This window comes from Lepidochelys kempii, chromosome 16 (genome assembly GCF_965140265.1).
Source record: "Lepidochelys kempii isolate rLepKem1 chromosome 16, rLepKem1.hap2, whole genome shotgun sequence".
Lineage (NCBI taxonomy): Eukaryota > Metazoa > Chordata > Testudines > Cheloniidae > Lepidochelys > Lepidochelys kempii.
This window is the reverse complement of record NC_133271.1, coordinates 6,653,197-6,668,077: the sequence shown is the minus strand read 5'-3', so window position 1 is coordinate 6,668,077 and position 14,881 is coordinate 6,653,197. Positions and strand designations below refer to the sequence as shown.

The 14,881-nt window shown below is 49.8% G+C and overlaps 1 protein-coding gene and 1 long non-coding RNA gene across 8 annotated transcripts in view; both read right to left on the bottom strand.

Moving 5' to 3' along the window:
* The window catches only part of RGS3 (regulator of G protein signaling 3), a 247,229-nt gene that overhangs the window by 225,069 nt on the left and 7,279 nt on the right, over positions 1-14,881 (bottom strand). The gene's annotated exons all lie outside the window — the stretch shown is intronic.
* LOC140899400 (uncharacterized) lies at positions 1,709-4,886 on the bottom strand. The gene is made up of 2 exons (XR_012155307.1): positions 3,085-4,886; positions 1,709-2,393 (listed from the first exon to the last, which is right to left on the bottom strand). It is a non-coding gene; the product is annotated as an uncharacterized lncRNA (long non-coding RNA).

The window sequence follows — 14,881 nt, the reverse complement described above, 5'->3', positions numbered from 1 at the left end:
CAGGCTGTAAATAAATGGCCGCGTGTAAGTAATCACTGGTAACTATTTCAAAAAGGCAGAAATGGCTTCAGGACCTGGGTAAATATCAGACCCCCCGGAGACCACTGGGTTAGTTCTGTTTTTAGAGAAGCCCAGTTTTTAAGCCGATCCCACTTGCCCTCCTTTTCACACTGCACCCAGTCAGATGTGACAACAACAAAGGGTATGGGAAGGTGGAGGGGGTCGTGGGGCATCCTGGGTCCTGTCCCAATGCCCCATGATGCATTGCTTCGCATCCCAGAAATCCCTGTGCTTCCATCCCCATTTGGCACCGTCTTTCAAACGTTTGTGTACTGTGCACCCTGCCTCCTCGGGCTGCAGGAATGGATCCCGCACTGCTGACCAGGATGCTGCTCACTCTGACCAACACATCACGAATGGCAGTGGAGTTATTCCTTAAACTACAAAGACAAGAGGAGTGTGACATTGATCTCACCACGCGTAGTAGCTACTACACGAGATTGTTTGTGGCATTCAAGGGGGCGCTGACTACAGTGGAACGCCGCTTTTGGGCTCAGGAAACAAGCACTGAGTGGTGGGATCACATCGTGATGCACGTCTGGGATGACGAGCTGTGGCTGCAAAACTTTCGGATAAGGAAAGCCACATTCATGGGACTGTGTGATGAGCTCGCCCCAGCACTGCGGCATAATGACACGAGAATGAGAGCTGCCCTGTCACTGGAGAAACGCATGGTGATTGCACTATGGAAGCTGGCTACTCCAGACTGCTACCAATCGGTCGCTAACCAGTTTGGAATGGGAAAATCAACCTTTGAACTCATGTTGACGGAACTGTGCAGGGCCATTAATTGCATCCTGCTCAGTAAGCCCATGATTCTGGCAACATGCATTGTGGATGGCTTTGCAGAAATGGGCTTCCCTAACTGCGGAGGGGCGATAGATGGCATGCACATTCCAATTCTGGCACCAGACCACCTAGCCACCGAGTACATTAATTGCAAGGGGTATTTCTCTATGGTTCTCCTGGTGCTTGTGGATCACCCTGGGCGTTTCATGGACATTAAGGCAGGCTGATCCGGAAAGGTGCAGGACACACGCATCTTTCGGAATACTAGCCTGTTCAGGAAGCTGCGAGCCGGGACTTTCTTCCCAGACCAGAAGATCACCGTAGGGGAAGTTGAAATGCCCACAGTGATTCTGGGAGACCCTGCCTACCCCTTAATGCCGTGACTTATGAAGCCATACACAGGGCACCTTGCCAGCAGCAAGATGCGGTTCAACAACAGGCTGAGCAAGTGCAGAATGACTGTGGAGTGGGCTTTTGGCCATTTAAAGGCCCACTGGCGCTGCCTGTATGGGAGGCTGGACCTGGCCAATGACAATATTCCCATGGTTATAGCCGTGTGCTGTACGCTCCATAATATTTGTGACGGGAAGGGTGAAAGCTTCACTCAGGGCTGGACCGCTGAGGCTCAGTGCTTGGAGGCTGAATTTGAATAGCCAGAGACCAGGGCTATTAGAGGCGCGCAGTGCAGGGCCATAAGGATCAGGGATGCCTTGAAGCAGCAATTTGAAGCTGAAAGCCACTAATATTTGTTGCTATGCTCGGGAGTGCAGTACTTGTAATGCTAGGAGGTGATTGCGACGGGTGCAGACAATGCACTACGAAGGTTTACGAAAATTGCCTGTTGCTTTGCAGGGCTCTGTTTGCTTTCAACCAAAACAATTATTTTATTAAAAAACAACAACCGGAGGAGAGAGACAAACAAAAAAACACATCAGCACTGTGGGGGGTTGGTGGAAGGGAGGGTCCCAGGAGGAGGTGGGATCCCAGGACAGTTAAAGATTTCTGTATGTCAAGGTATCCTATCCAACCTTCTGCTTTGGAGTACAGTGCAGCGGGTACTATATTTCAGCAGGGCTAAACTGCAGAGGGACGGGTGTTGAGTGCAGTGGGTACCGGGAGTCTGCAGGGCTGGACTGTGATGGGGCAGGAGTGGAATGCAGCGGCTACAGACTGGAGCCAGGAGGTTGTTAAGGACGTGTTGGCAGCGTCGGGGGGGGCTCGTGGGAAAGAGTTTTGCGACAGCAGCTGCAGGGGAGGGCGGGCGCGGAGCTGCTCGGTTTGCAGTGCTAGTAGCACCTGGAGCGTGTCCGCTTGGTGCTTCATAACATTCAAGAGCCGCTCTGTGGCTTCGTTCTGGGGCACCTTCTGCTTTCGGTCCCTCTTCTCGCTGTCCCGCCACTCCTTCAATTCCTGCTTTTCCGCCGCGGAGTGCATCGTGACCTCACGCAGAAAGTCCTCTTTAGTTCTTCCTGGCCGCTTTCTCATTCTGTGCGGCCGTTCCGCCGGTGATAACAAAGAGGGAGGCTGGGCACCCATGGTCATCTCTGTGAAGCCAAAATGCACCATTTTACTGAAGCAGTATTGTTTGCAACACAGAGACGCTGATTCAGTGATTTAAAACACAGCCACTATTCACATACCTGTCACTAACTGGCTGACCCCAGGCAAGCACACAAGAGCCACAAGACCCCCAAAATGGTGGGGCGGGGACATCAGTGTTCCAGGGCCGTACTGTACCCTGGGCACATGGCTCTTGGGGAGAGCCAGCACTGTACGCGGGGCTTTATAGACATTAGTGTCCCCACATTTTCCACCAGCTGTGTTCATTATGGAAGATCTCTCGCTGCTGCAGGTGAGCAGGGAATCAAGGAAGGGTCTTCTCCAAGACTGCGGCTTCCGCCCTGGCCCTTATGCGGCTCACCTGTGTGCAGTAATGGTCCCCTCGCCCCCCCAGTGACGGCAGAGTGGCATGGGAAAGTTACCCTTAATGGAGCAAGACACAAAGCAGCTCTGCCAAAGAACCTGCAGCAGCGGATTGCCCAGTATCTCCATGACAGTTTCGTGGAGATCTCTGAGGCAGATTCCCATGAAGTGAAGGAGTCAATCAAGATCCTGTTCCACCGCTCAGACTAGGCATGTGGTGGTACGTGCATCATACAGACACAAGCCTGCTTTCTGCAACCCTCCTGCCCCCAACAACGCACTTCAGCGATTCCCAAAATCAAAGCCACTTACCAAGGGCCTCCTCTCCTGTTTGTGCTTTGCCAAGCTCAGACAGCTGTGCCTGGCTAGCCTCCTCCGGGTTAGAGGAGAACTCCTGGCTGCATGCACCTCTGCCCTCCGAGTCGTCTTCTGCCTCTGGGTCCCCCTCCCCTCCCTGTCCAAGATTCCTCCTCCTGGTTCAGCCCACTCTCGACTGGCACACGAGTCAATGAAGTATCCATAGGGGCCTTCGCAGTGGAGGTGGGCTCGCCACCAAGTATCACATCCAGCTTTTTGTAGAACCGGCAGCTCGTGGGCGCAGCACCACAGCAGCGGTTTGCCTCTCGCGCCTTGTGGTAGGCGTTCCGCAGCTCCTTCACTTTGACCCTGCACTGCAGTGTGTCCCGGTCATGGCCCCTTCCTGTCATGCATCGTGAAATCTGCCCATCGATATCATAATTCCTATGGCTGGAGCGCAGCTGGGACTGGACAGCCTCCTCTCCCCAAATGCCGATGAGGTCCAGCAGCTCGGCACTGCTCCAAGCGGGGGATCGCCTGGTGCGTGGAGCAGGCCTGGCCACCTGGAAAGACATGCTGAGACCACTGCACGTGTCACCGAGCAAACAGGACAGGGACTTTCAAAATTCCCAAGGAATGTCCGGGGTGGGCCTGACGGTTGGTCACCTGAGGGCAGGGCAGTGGAGTTCAAACCGATGACCAGAGAGGTGAGAACAGGCATTGTGGGGCACCTTCCAGAGGCCAATCACAGCGCTGTCATCGACCAGGGTGTCTACACTGGCCCCGCGGCACCGTACCCCCGGCGCAGGAAGCTGGACGCTGCTACACAAATAACCCTGAGGATTTCTCTAAGATTTAACTGCCTCTCCAGTCAACTGAGCCAATTTGTAATAGCGCCGCCTGAGAAATGCAGCACTGATTGCTATCAATCATGCCCCAGGTAGTTCTGGACACAGAAGATCTGTTGGCCATTCGTGCTGTTGGTCCCAGAATTTATATTTTTTCCACAGTTAGCAGCAGCACTCAGAGGAGAGGGCTCAGGCCTCTGGAACCAGGGCCGTCAGAGCAGGAATTCCATGAACTTCAGGTGTGTGTGAAGAGGTGTCCTGGGATAGGGGCTGGCCAGATCACAGCTCTGCTCGGGAAAAGGATCCTCTGCAAACCCTGAGGGTCTAGCTGTGCTGGTTCAGACTGGCTGGGCACACCTGGCTGGACACACGCACACCTGGCTGGGCACACGCACACCTGGCTGGGCACACACACTGAACTGCCAGGGCTGGTCACAGTGCACGAGAGCTAGCAATTAGGAGATGCTGTAGCCGCTAGAGGGGCCCCATCACACTATTCTGTAGTCAGGGGCGGTGAGGACCTGGACCTCCAGGAATATTCAGGGACCAGAGGCCCAGATCCACCAATGTTCAGGTCCGGGTTTCTCCCTCGGCCCTACCTGCTGTCGCCATGTGCCTCCCCCGGCATGTTCCCCGGCCTGCCTGCTGCCCCCAGGCGATTTAAAAGGGCCTGGGGGCTCCCAGCACCCCTGCCACCCAGAGCAGCACAGCGGGGCTAAGGCAACTTCCTGCCCGGCCTCACTCCGCACCACTCCTGGAAGAGGCCGGAACGGCCCTACCTCCCCGGGGGGTGGCTCTGTGCATTGCCCCACCCCAAGCGCCGACTCCGCAGCTCACATTGGCTGGGAACTGCTGTCAATGGGAGCTGCGGGGGTGATGCCTGCAGGCAGCGGTGCACGGAGACCCCTTGCCCCCCCCCCACCTGGAAGCCACTGCCAGAGGGGTGTGCGGGTGGCTTTTGGGAGCTGCCCAAGGGTAAGCGCTGCACCCGTCACCCTCTCCCACACCCTAACCCCCTGCCCCAGCCCAGAGCCTACACCCTGCACCCAAACTCCCTCCCAGAGCCTTAGGCAGGTGTATGTGTGTGTGTGTGGAAGGGTGGGACTTGGACTCGTTCTGGGCACCACCAAAAATTATACAAACTTGCCGCTCCTGTCTGTAGTCAGACGTACAGAGCCTCTCTTCCCAGCAGGAAGCCTTTCTCCAGAGCTTTTAATCTCCAGAATACATGCACTCATAGCCAGCAATACAAGCAGCTGGGAAGCTGAGACCACTGCCGGTCACGTTGACCTGTATCCTCATTGGTTCGTGCACTCCGCTCTCTGGCTGGTTGGGTTCACCTGTCTTTGTTGTCGGTGTTGTTGTTTGTTTGTTTGTTTGGTTTGAGACGTAGATTGTGAACTCTGGGGAGCAGGGGCCATCTCTGTGCTCTGTATCGGTGCAGCGCCCGACGGCCTGGCAGGTGCCACCCACGCAGAACGAGGCCACGAGCCTCAAGAGGCAGCGATTCTCTGTCCCTCAGAGATGGGGGTGGGTGTCATAGGCACCGCTCAGATACCAGCATGGTCACCTGGCCAAATTCCAATGGCCTCTTCCCAACCCCTGAGGTTCTAGAGCTGTTTAAAACCAAGTCAGACTAAAGGTTTGTATCCAGCCAGCACCACCGTCTCAAGGCTGGCCAAACCCGTTGGAGTGACCACACTGTCCGAAAGCATACAGCTCGAGGCAGTCCCCAGACAGCATGCGTTTTAGCTCAGCAGGTTAACACTTGTCTGAGTTATCAGCAACTGAAAACTGAAAACAGGAGGTTAGAATGGGAAGTGTCAGGCAGCCTCACTGACCCTGCTCCTCTGGCCATTCCAGCTGTCTGATGGGTTGTGTGAATGAGCAAGAGGGGTCAAGTCCCTTTCTTAGGGGCAGGTATCCCAGGACAAGGCCACCAGAAGAGTCCACATCCTCCCTGGCATCTCAGCAGGGAGGCCAGAGACTGGGGCTGAGATCCTGGCCCCATTGAAGTTCATGGGAAGGTTGCCACTGACTTCAATAAGGCCGTAGACACTGAAGTGCTTTCTCCTAAGCCAGACAGGATTGGGTACATCAGTGGGGAGGAGTCTGCATTGCTACCGTAATATAGTGAGGTAAGAGTTTCAGTCTCTAGCGCTCTGAGTAAGGCACCCTTCAGATATTAGTCACACTTCACCTTAGCACTTCCAGAACGAAGGGCAGCAGCTAAAGCTGAGGGCTCCCAGACTGCTGTGTGCACTGGCTGATTTCACTCTTGTCTTAGCCCAGGGGTGTTGATGGCTCCAATTTTGCCATCAGCAGCATTGACATGTTTCATTACCATTCTCAAGAAACCCCACGGGTTCACACCAAGCATCACACTGCAACTAACCAGCATTCAATAGTGCATCTAGGAACAGCTGTATTCCTCCTGCCCCAGCCCCGACAACAAGCTTGGAGGTCTCAGCATATTGTCTTCCATGCACATTTGTCCAGTTTGCAAGCAAAATTATCAATGGACAATGTGATGTGGCTCAGCCTATAGGGAACGTAAGCCCTGAGCTGTGCAGTTAGGTTGGGGAGGGCTGAGCTGGCATAAGGTCTGCATGAAACTCTTCTGGGCTCTGGAATTCCACCAACTGAGGCCAAAGCTGCCATCCCGAGAGCGCTTAGCCAGACAGCCACATGCCCCAGGCAGCTTTGCAGCACGGTGGGGTCCAGAATGTCCCTTCTTTGCCCTGGCTCTGTCAAATCTGCATTATTTGGTCTTCCACTTGGGTGAGTCAGCGGCTCCCCCCAGTCAGAGCAATTTACACCCAAAGAGAAGACGATGTTTGCCTCACATGCCACTGCCGGTACCCTAGAAACTCCTCGGTCTCAGACAGAGCCTCCTCACTCCGTTTTTTACTGCAGAACTTTTTTTAAGAGGAAAAAGAAAGGAAGAACAGGACAGTCACAAAAGGGCACTGGCTCTTAAAGCAGCCTGCCTAGCAGCTTTCGAAGGGGGGGATCATGTCAGAAGGGGGCCCAGCCCAACCAACCCAATAAATAACAAGTCAGGAAATAGTTGCTGTGGAGACGCCAAGGAAACGAAAATCATGTCATCTAGGTCCTAAGCACCCTCAGCTCAGTGGGAATCATAAGATCAGGCTCAAGTATCTCCAGTTCTGCTCCCAGGAACCAAGGGACCCCAAATCATCAGCCCTTTCCTCAACTCTGTCTGTCAGCACCTGGCAGGATCGGGCCCATGCAACCAGACAGCACAAAATGCCGGGGAAGAAACCTGAAACAGTATTGTGTTGGGTCCAGTCGTACATGGCGCTAAGCCTCTTCCAGGCCCCTTGCAGTGGGAACTGGAGACACCTCCCCTTTGCACCCCCTTGCCCCAAACACCATTCATTTTGAAATCTATGGAACCATCGGGGCACCTGCTTAGTAATAATTAACAGGAATCCAGTCAGAGGCATCGATGCAGCAAACCAGCTCCATACTGTTCAGTTCTAGCAGCCCCATGCTGGGTATTTTCCATCAGCAACAAAGAGGTTTCCTAACACATGGAGAACAGCCAGAAGGGAGAAGCCTAGTCATGGCATTAACTAGGACAGCCTGCCCAGCTCTTGTCAACGTGAACTTTAGCACTGAAAACCACCCAGACTAACTAGCGAAATCTAACCAGAGCACTTTCCACTTCCCTCCTTGATCTCTCTAGCATGACATCTGCCCTGCAGTTCTGAACCAGGAATGTTATGCCTTAGCACAGGCCCCACAAGGCAATGCAGAGAAAGAGAAGAAAAATGGCATGAACACTTTCAGCACTAGGAGTTTGCAATCATTTCCCGATTTAGCTGCCCAGAGCCTTTGACCAAGGCAGCCCCTCTGGAGTCCCTCTGCTTCCACTTCCAGAGGCAGGAAAGCCACCGTGGGGTGAGGAGCAGTTAAGTGTGGGGAGTGGACAAGTGTGTCTCTCTCTGCTCCCAGCCCAGGAGATTCCATTTGGATAATTTACTCCCCTGGGCACTGAAATTAACCTTCACTTTACATTAACTTCCACAGTGACCTGTACATTCCACTCTCACTGTGCGGGTTAATGAGTTTCCTTTCAGATTTATTCAGAAGTGTTTATTTACAGAGTTTGCATGGTAAATTCGGCAGTTCCCCAGCAGTAGGTAATTCCTTGCTTTGGTTGGAATATGTATGTCTAACTACAACTGAGTTAGGGTGGTTTCATAGAATCACAGAATATCAGGGTTGGAAGGGACCTCAGATGGTCATCCAGTCCAACCCCCTGCTCAAAGCAGGACCAATCCCCAATTTTTGCCCCAGATCCCTAAATTGCCCCCTCAAGGATTGAACTCACAACCCTGGGTTTAGCAGGCCAATGCTCAAAACACTGAGCTATCGCTCTCCCCTTAAGTTTTGTTTCACTGGAACACTCACAATCTTAGTAGCTTTACAGTGCCTCATTTGAAGGCCTTATTTTTAAAGCTTCTTGCTCTGGTGACGAACAGTTTTGTTGTAAATTTCAGTTTCAGATTGAAACCATTTCCCCTTTCCTCTCTGTTTTATGCCTAAATTATTTGTTATAACATCTCTGTTAGGGTGGGAGGGCAACTCAGGTATTCTTAGGCCATGTTTATGTTACCATTTGTGTCAGTAAAACTTATGTCGCTCAAGGACGTGAAAGAAACACCCCACGAGGGATGTGGGTTTTGCCGGCATAAATGGTAGTGTACACAGCACTGTATTGGTGGGAGAGCGTCTCCTGCTGACACAGCTAGCTGCTCATTGAGGTAGTTTTATGTCAACCAGAGCACTCTCTCTCCCTTTGGCATAGAGTGGCTAAATGAGCAATCTTACAGCCGCACGGCTGTGCATCTGTAAGCTCATTAGTGTAGATGTGGCCAGTGACGCTGAAGAAACAGACAGAGACATGTCCAAAATAACATAGCAAATCAGCATTTTCTAGTGTCTGATTCCTAGTCCTGTGCTCAGACTGCTAGGCAGCTTTTCAGATGTTTTTGGTTTGACAACTTTGCAGCCTTATGGAATGCATTTTCTTTGTGTTCCTAATTCCCATGGCTGACATGATTTCCTATAATACTGGAATAATCCAATATTTCCTACAATCCTGCAGCAACATTTGCACAGATCCTGTGTCCCCATGGAGCCCCCTTGCAGTTGTAGGATTGGGGTCTTTGAACCATATCCTCTTGACTCAAAAGTTCCTCCGTGTGCAAGGATACTACAGGCTAAAATAAGCTTTTGAAGTTTGCCATGATTAGAAACAAAATCTGGCTACATTAATTGATCGATTGAGTGAAGAATCCATCTGATGTTCCAAAAGAAAAGGGATTTCTAGCTGCAGAGAGGGTCCTTGGTTCTTCTGTAAGGGAAGAAAGAACTTTCCAGAATGACTGAATTATGCCAACTATGCTAGATTCACAAAAACTCCTGTAGTCACAGCAGGACACCATGCCCAAAGCTGGGCTAGATACAAAACCATCTGCTCTCCTTCAGTGTATATACAGAGAACGTATCAGGTCCCCAAATCCCCACTCACAGTTCAAACACTGCAGGGAATCTAATATGCCAACAAGAGCAACAGAACTAGATAATGCAAAACGCCATTACAGCACTGTCGAGTTTGAAGAAGCCAAATGAGGGGCTTGGCTGGCAGAGTGGATTGGCTGATCTCTAGGTCAAACCTGTCCATCAATGTCACCCCACATTATCCCTAGGGTGTCCATCGGTCAATGCTGAATGGTTTGTTAGCATCAGTTAGTTTCCTGATGGGGCTACATCTCAACGGGTGTGTCTGTCTACACAGCGGCTGGGAGGTGTGATCCCCGGCACAGGTGGACAAACACCACCAGCACCTAGAAATAGCAGTGTGGCCGCAGCGGCCAGGCAGCTGCTCAGGCTAGCTGCCTGCACACGTACTCCGGGGGCCTGGTGGGACCGTGTTTGGGTGGCTAGCCTGAGTCACCACATGTGCCACCGCAGCCCCACTGCAATTTTAGGCACTAGCCTCGGCAGGGCTACACGTCTACATAGACCAGAGCTGAGAATCATACCTCCCAGAGGCTGTGGGGACACACCCAAAGCTACTGTCCCAGCTGGCACTGGTCAGCCTCTCCCTAGCAGTCTCAGCAGCAAGGCCCAGGCATGAACGAGCCACAGGAGATCAGGCTCCTGTCCCACCCCTTAGGGGATCCCCCAGGCCAAAGGGAGGCAGGTGGGGGAGTTGGGAAGAGGCCACACATGGCAATCCCCTGAACTAGCTGGCCGATGGCTAGAGAGGGGACGTGCAACTTGGCCGAAGCCTCTGTGCTTTCAATCTAAAGTCCCACATGCCGCATCTCACACAGCAACTCATTCATAGATTCCATCGTGATCATCTGGTCTGACCTCCTATGTAACACAGACCAGAGAACTACCCCCAAATAATTCCTACATCAGATCACTCAGAAAAACATCCCGTCTTGATTTCAAAATTGCCAGTGATGGAGAATCCACCAGGACCCTTGGTGAGTTGTTCCAGTGGTTAATTACTGTCACCGTTAAAAATGTCTGCCTTATTTCGAGTCAGAATTTCTCTAACTTTAACATCCAGCCCTGGGACGGTGTTAGACCTTTCTCTGCTAGACTGAGGAGCCCAGTATTAAATCTTTGTTCCCCATATAGGTGCTCACAGATGCTTCGGCCGAGTTGCACGTCCCCACAGACTGGGATCAAGTCACCCCGTAGCCTTCTCTTTGTTAAGCTCAATAGACTGACTCCTGGAGCTCAATCATTCAAAGGCAGGTTTTCTAACTCTTTCATCATTCCCAGGGCTCTTCTCTGAACCCTCTCCAATGTATCCCCATCCTTCTGGAATTGTGCATGCCAGACTGGACCCAGGAGCCCAGCAGTGGTCACACCTGTGCCAAACACAGAGATAAAACAACTAGGGCTGTTGATTAATCGCAGTTAACTCACGCGATTGATTAAAAAAAATAAATCGTGATTAATCGCAGTTTTAATCACACTATTAAACAATAGACTCTCAATTGAAGTTTATTAAATATTTTGGGATTTTTTCTACATTTTAAAAGATATTGACTTCAGTTACAACACAGAATACAAAGTGTCCAGTGCTCACTTTATATTATTATTTTTATTACAAATATTTGCACTGTAAAAATGATAAACAAAAGAAATAGCATTTTTCAATTCACCTCATACAAGTACTGTAGTGCAATCTCTTTGTCATGAAAGTGCAACTTACAAATGTAAATTTTGTTTTGTTATATAACTGCACTCAAAAACAAAACAATGTAAAACTTCAGAGCCTACAAGTCCACTCAGTCCTACTTCTTTTTCAGCCAATCGCTAAGACACACAAGTGTGTTTACAATTACAGGAGATAATTCTGCCTATTTCTTATTTACAATGTCACCTGAAAGTGAGAACAGGCATTTGCATGGCACTGTGGTAGCCAGTGTCACAAAATATTTACATGCCAGATCTGCTAAACGCTCATATGCACCTTCATGCTTCAGCCACCATTCCAGAAGACATGCTTCCATGCTGACGATGCTCATTAAAAAAATAATGCATTCATTAAATTTGTGACTGAACTCCTTGGAGGGGGGGAGAATTGTATGTCCCCTGCTCTGCTTTACCCGCATTCTGCCATATATTTCATGTTCTAGCAGTCTCAGATGCTGACCCAGCACATGTTGTTCCTTTTAAGAACACTTTCACTGCAGATTTGACAAAATGCAAAGAAGGTACCAATGTGATATTTCTAAAGACAGCAACAGCACCTGACCCAAGGTTTAAGAATCTGAAGTGCCTTCCAAAATCTGAGAGGGATGAGATATGGAGCACGCTTGCATATGTCTTAAAAGAGCAACACTCCGATGCGGAAACTACACAACCTGAACCACTAAAAAAGAAAATCAACCTTCTGCTGGTGGCATCTGACTCAGATGATGAAAATGAACATGCATTGGTCTGCACTGTTTTGAATCGTTACTGAGCAGAACCCATCATCAGCATTGGATGCATGTCCTCTGGAATGGTGGTTGAAGCATGAAGCGACATATGAATCTTTAGCACATCTGGAACGTAAATAGCTTGCAACGCCAGCTATAACAGTGCCATGAAAACACCTTTTCTCACTTTCAGGTGACATTGTAAATAAGAAGCGGGCAGCATTATCTCCCACAAATGTAAACAAACTTGTTTGTCTGAGTAACTGGCTAAACAAGAAATAGGACTGAGTGGATTTGTAGGCTCTAAAGTTTTACATTGTTTTATTTTTCAATGCAGGTTTTTTTTGTACATAATTTTACATTTGTAAGTTCAACTTTCATGACAAAGAGATTGCACTACAGTACTTGTATTAGGTGAATTGAAAAATACTATTTCTTTTGTTTTTTTACAGTGCAAATATTTGTAATCAAAAATAAATCTGAAGTACATTTTGTATTCTGTGTTGTGACTGAAATCAGTATATTTGAAAATGTAGAAAACTTCCAAAAATATTTAAATAAATGGTATTCGATTATGGTTTAACAGTGCGATTAATTGCTTGACAGCCCTAAAACAACGTTTCTCCTCCTACTCGAGATTCCCCTGTTTATGTATCCAAGGATGCTGTTTGCTCTTTTGGCCACATCATTGCACTGGGAGCTCATGTGCAGCTGATTCTCCACCATGACCCCCAACTCCTTCTTAGGGTCAACTCTCCTATCCTGTAAGTGTGGCCTGCATTCTTTGGTCCTCGAGGTATACATTTACATTTAGCTGTATTAAAATGCATGTTGTTTGCTTGCACCCAGTTTATCAAGCAATTCAGAGTACAGCCCTGCGTTTAGGGTGACCAGACAGCAAATGTGAAACATCGGGACAGGGGGTGGGGGGTAATAGGAGCCTATATAAGCAAAATACCCAAAAATTGGGACTGTCCCTATAAAATCGGGACATCTGGTCACACTACCTGTGTGGGACTATTTTTTTAATCCCGCTCCCATTCTGCCCCAAAACACCCACTCCCACCCGCTCCCTCATTGTTTCTTGCATTTTTATTGTGCTCCCACCCACAGAAACCTTCGATTCCACAAACCCTGAGAGACCGAGTTTTTTGCTACTAAAAAAACAACCAAAAACAGTCAGTTAATATATTATGTATAGAAATGAAATTCAGACACAATTTTACTACTAAAAGAATAAAACAAAACTTGGTTAAACCATGTAAAAATACTTTAACTCTTGTTATAATAGACATCTAACCTCTTTCAATCCCTTGCATAAATTTAAGTATTAAAACCTTTATTTAAAAAAAAGAAAACTTGCTTGACATTGCTGAAATTCGATTTATGACAAACCAATGAGAGATTCAGGATTTCCCCACAAATTCCCGCAATCTGTTTTTTTTTGCCCCACCCCAGTCCCACCCACAGCAAAGTACATTTTACCCACTGCCACTGTTATGGCCATGGGTCCTTTGTGGGCCGCGGGACCCCGGTCCCACTGCAGGGCTCTGATCCTGATCACTCTGTAGCAGTGACCTGTCCTCTTCATCATTTACCACTACCCCAATCTTTTTGCCATCTGCAAGTTTTATCAGTGATGATTTTATGTTTTCTTCCAAGTCATTCATAAAAATGTTAAATAGCATAGGGCCAGGAACTGACGGGACCCTGCACTAAAAACACACCCGCTCTAAGTGGGGCGTGATTCCCCATTCACAAAGACATTTTCATATATATTAGTTAGCCAGTTTTAATCCACTTAACGTGTGCCACGTTGATTTGATATCATTCTAGTTTATAATCAAATCAAATCAAATCTGTAAGGAAAGGCATTCAGCATGGAACAGCAGCACCGGGCAAGCTCACTGCTGGTGTAACCCCCTGAGCATAGTGAGGAGCAGGAAGGGCTCTGCACTGCTACGAGCATGATGCCCTTAGCTGACACAGCAAACACTGAACATCAGCCACAGGCAGGATGCAGCTGCAAAATGACAGGTTAGCTTGACCCAAAGGAGCCGTTCAACCCACTGACGCCTAGGGTCCATGCTGTCCCCTTTGCTAATGCAGGCCCTGGCACAGGTCCGTCACACAGGGAGGGAGTGGTGGAATTGGGCACGGCCGGGGCACACTGGGTCCCTCCTCTCAGCCACTGCACCAGTGGGGCTCCCACAGACCCCCAGCCTTGGTCCTGTTGGGAGCTCTGATGAAGGGCAGCATCGCTGCCATGTTTCCTCTATCAGGGAAGTGTGAATTACACCACAGCTGGCACCAGGGTGGCTCCAGCCCCACTTGGCGATTTAGAATCACAGCCACTGGCCTCTGGGGCATGATCTGGACAGGACTCCAGGGTCAGTTCTAAATGTGCCAGTGGCTCAAGGCATCTCCAGCCATGACGAAGAGGGAGCTAGCTGCATCTCTTTTCAGGCATGCAACACAAATACCCTCTCTTTGAAACAAGTGAGCACTGGTGGCATAGCTCTGGCCCATCACAGACCAGACCATGGAGAATTTATGTGTTCATGATGGACCCCAAACCCAAATGGCAACCATGGTGCCCACAGCAGCATCCGCACAGCCGTAATCTGCATGCCGGCCAGATTCCACCAGCTGCTGTCTCACGTCACACCCTGGACAAACTCACAGGGCATCTTCACAGCAGCCCCTAACACCTGCAAAGTCTCAGCCCCTGAATGCTGCTGACTCTGGGAATGGGATTTAAACCAGCACTGATGCCAGGCTTACAAATACCTAGTGACTTGCTGCTGCCCACTAACAAAATGTGCAACCCTAACTTTCCTGATCTGGGGTCCCAAGCAGAGCCAATTCCATTCACCCCCAGCCCCCAAGCTATAACATGGCAGGGCCTCAGCACCTTCTCAGCAAGGCCACTCAGCTCCCAGCTGCTGCCATTCTACACTGATGACTCCTTCCACCCCCTTA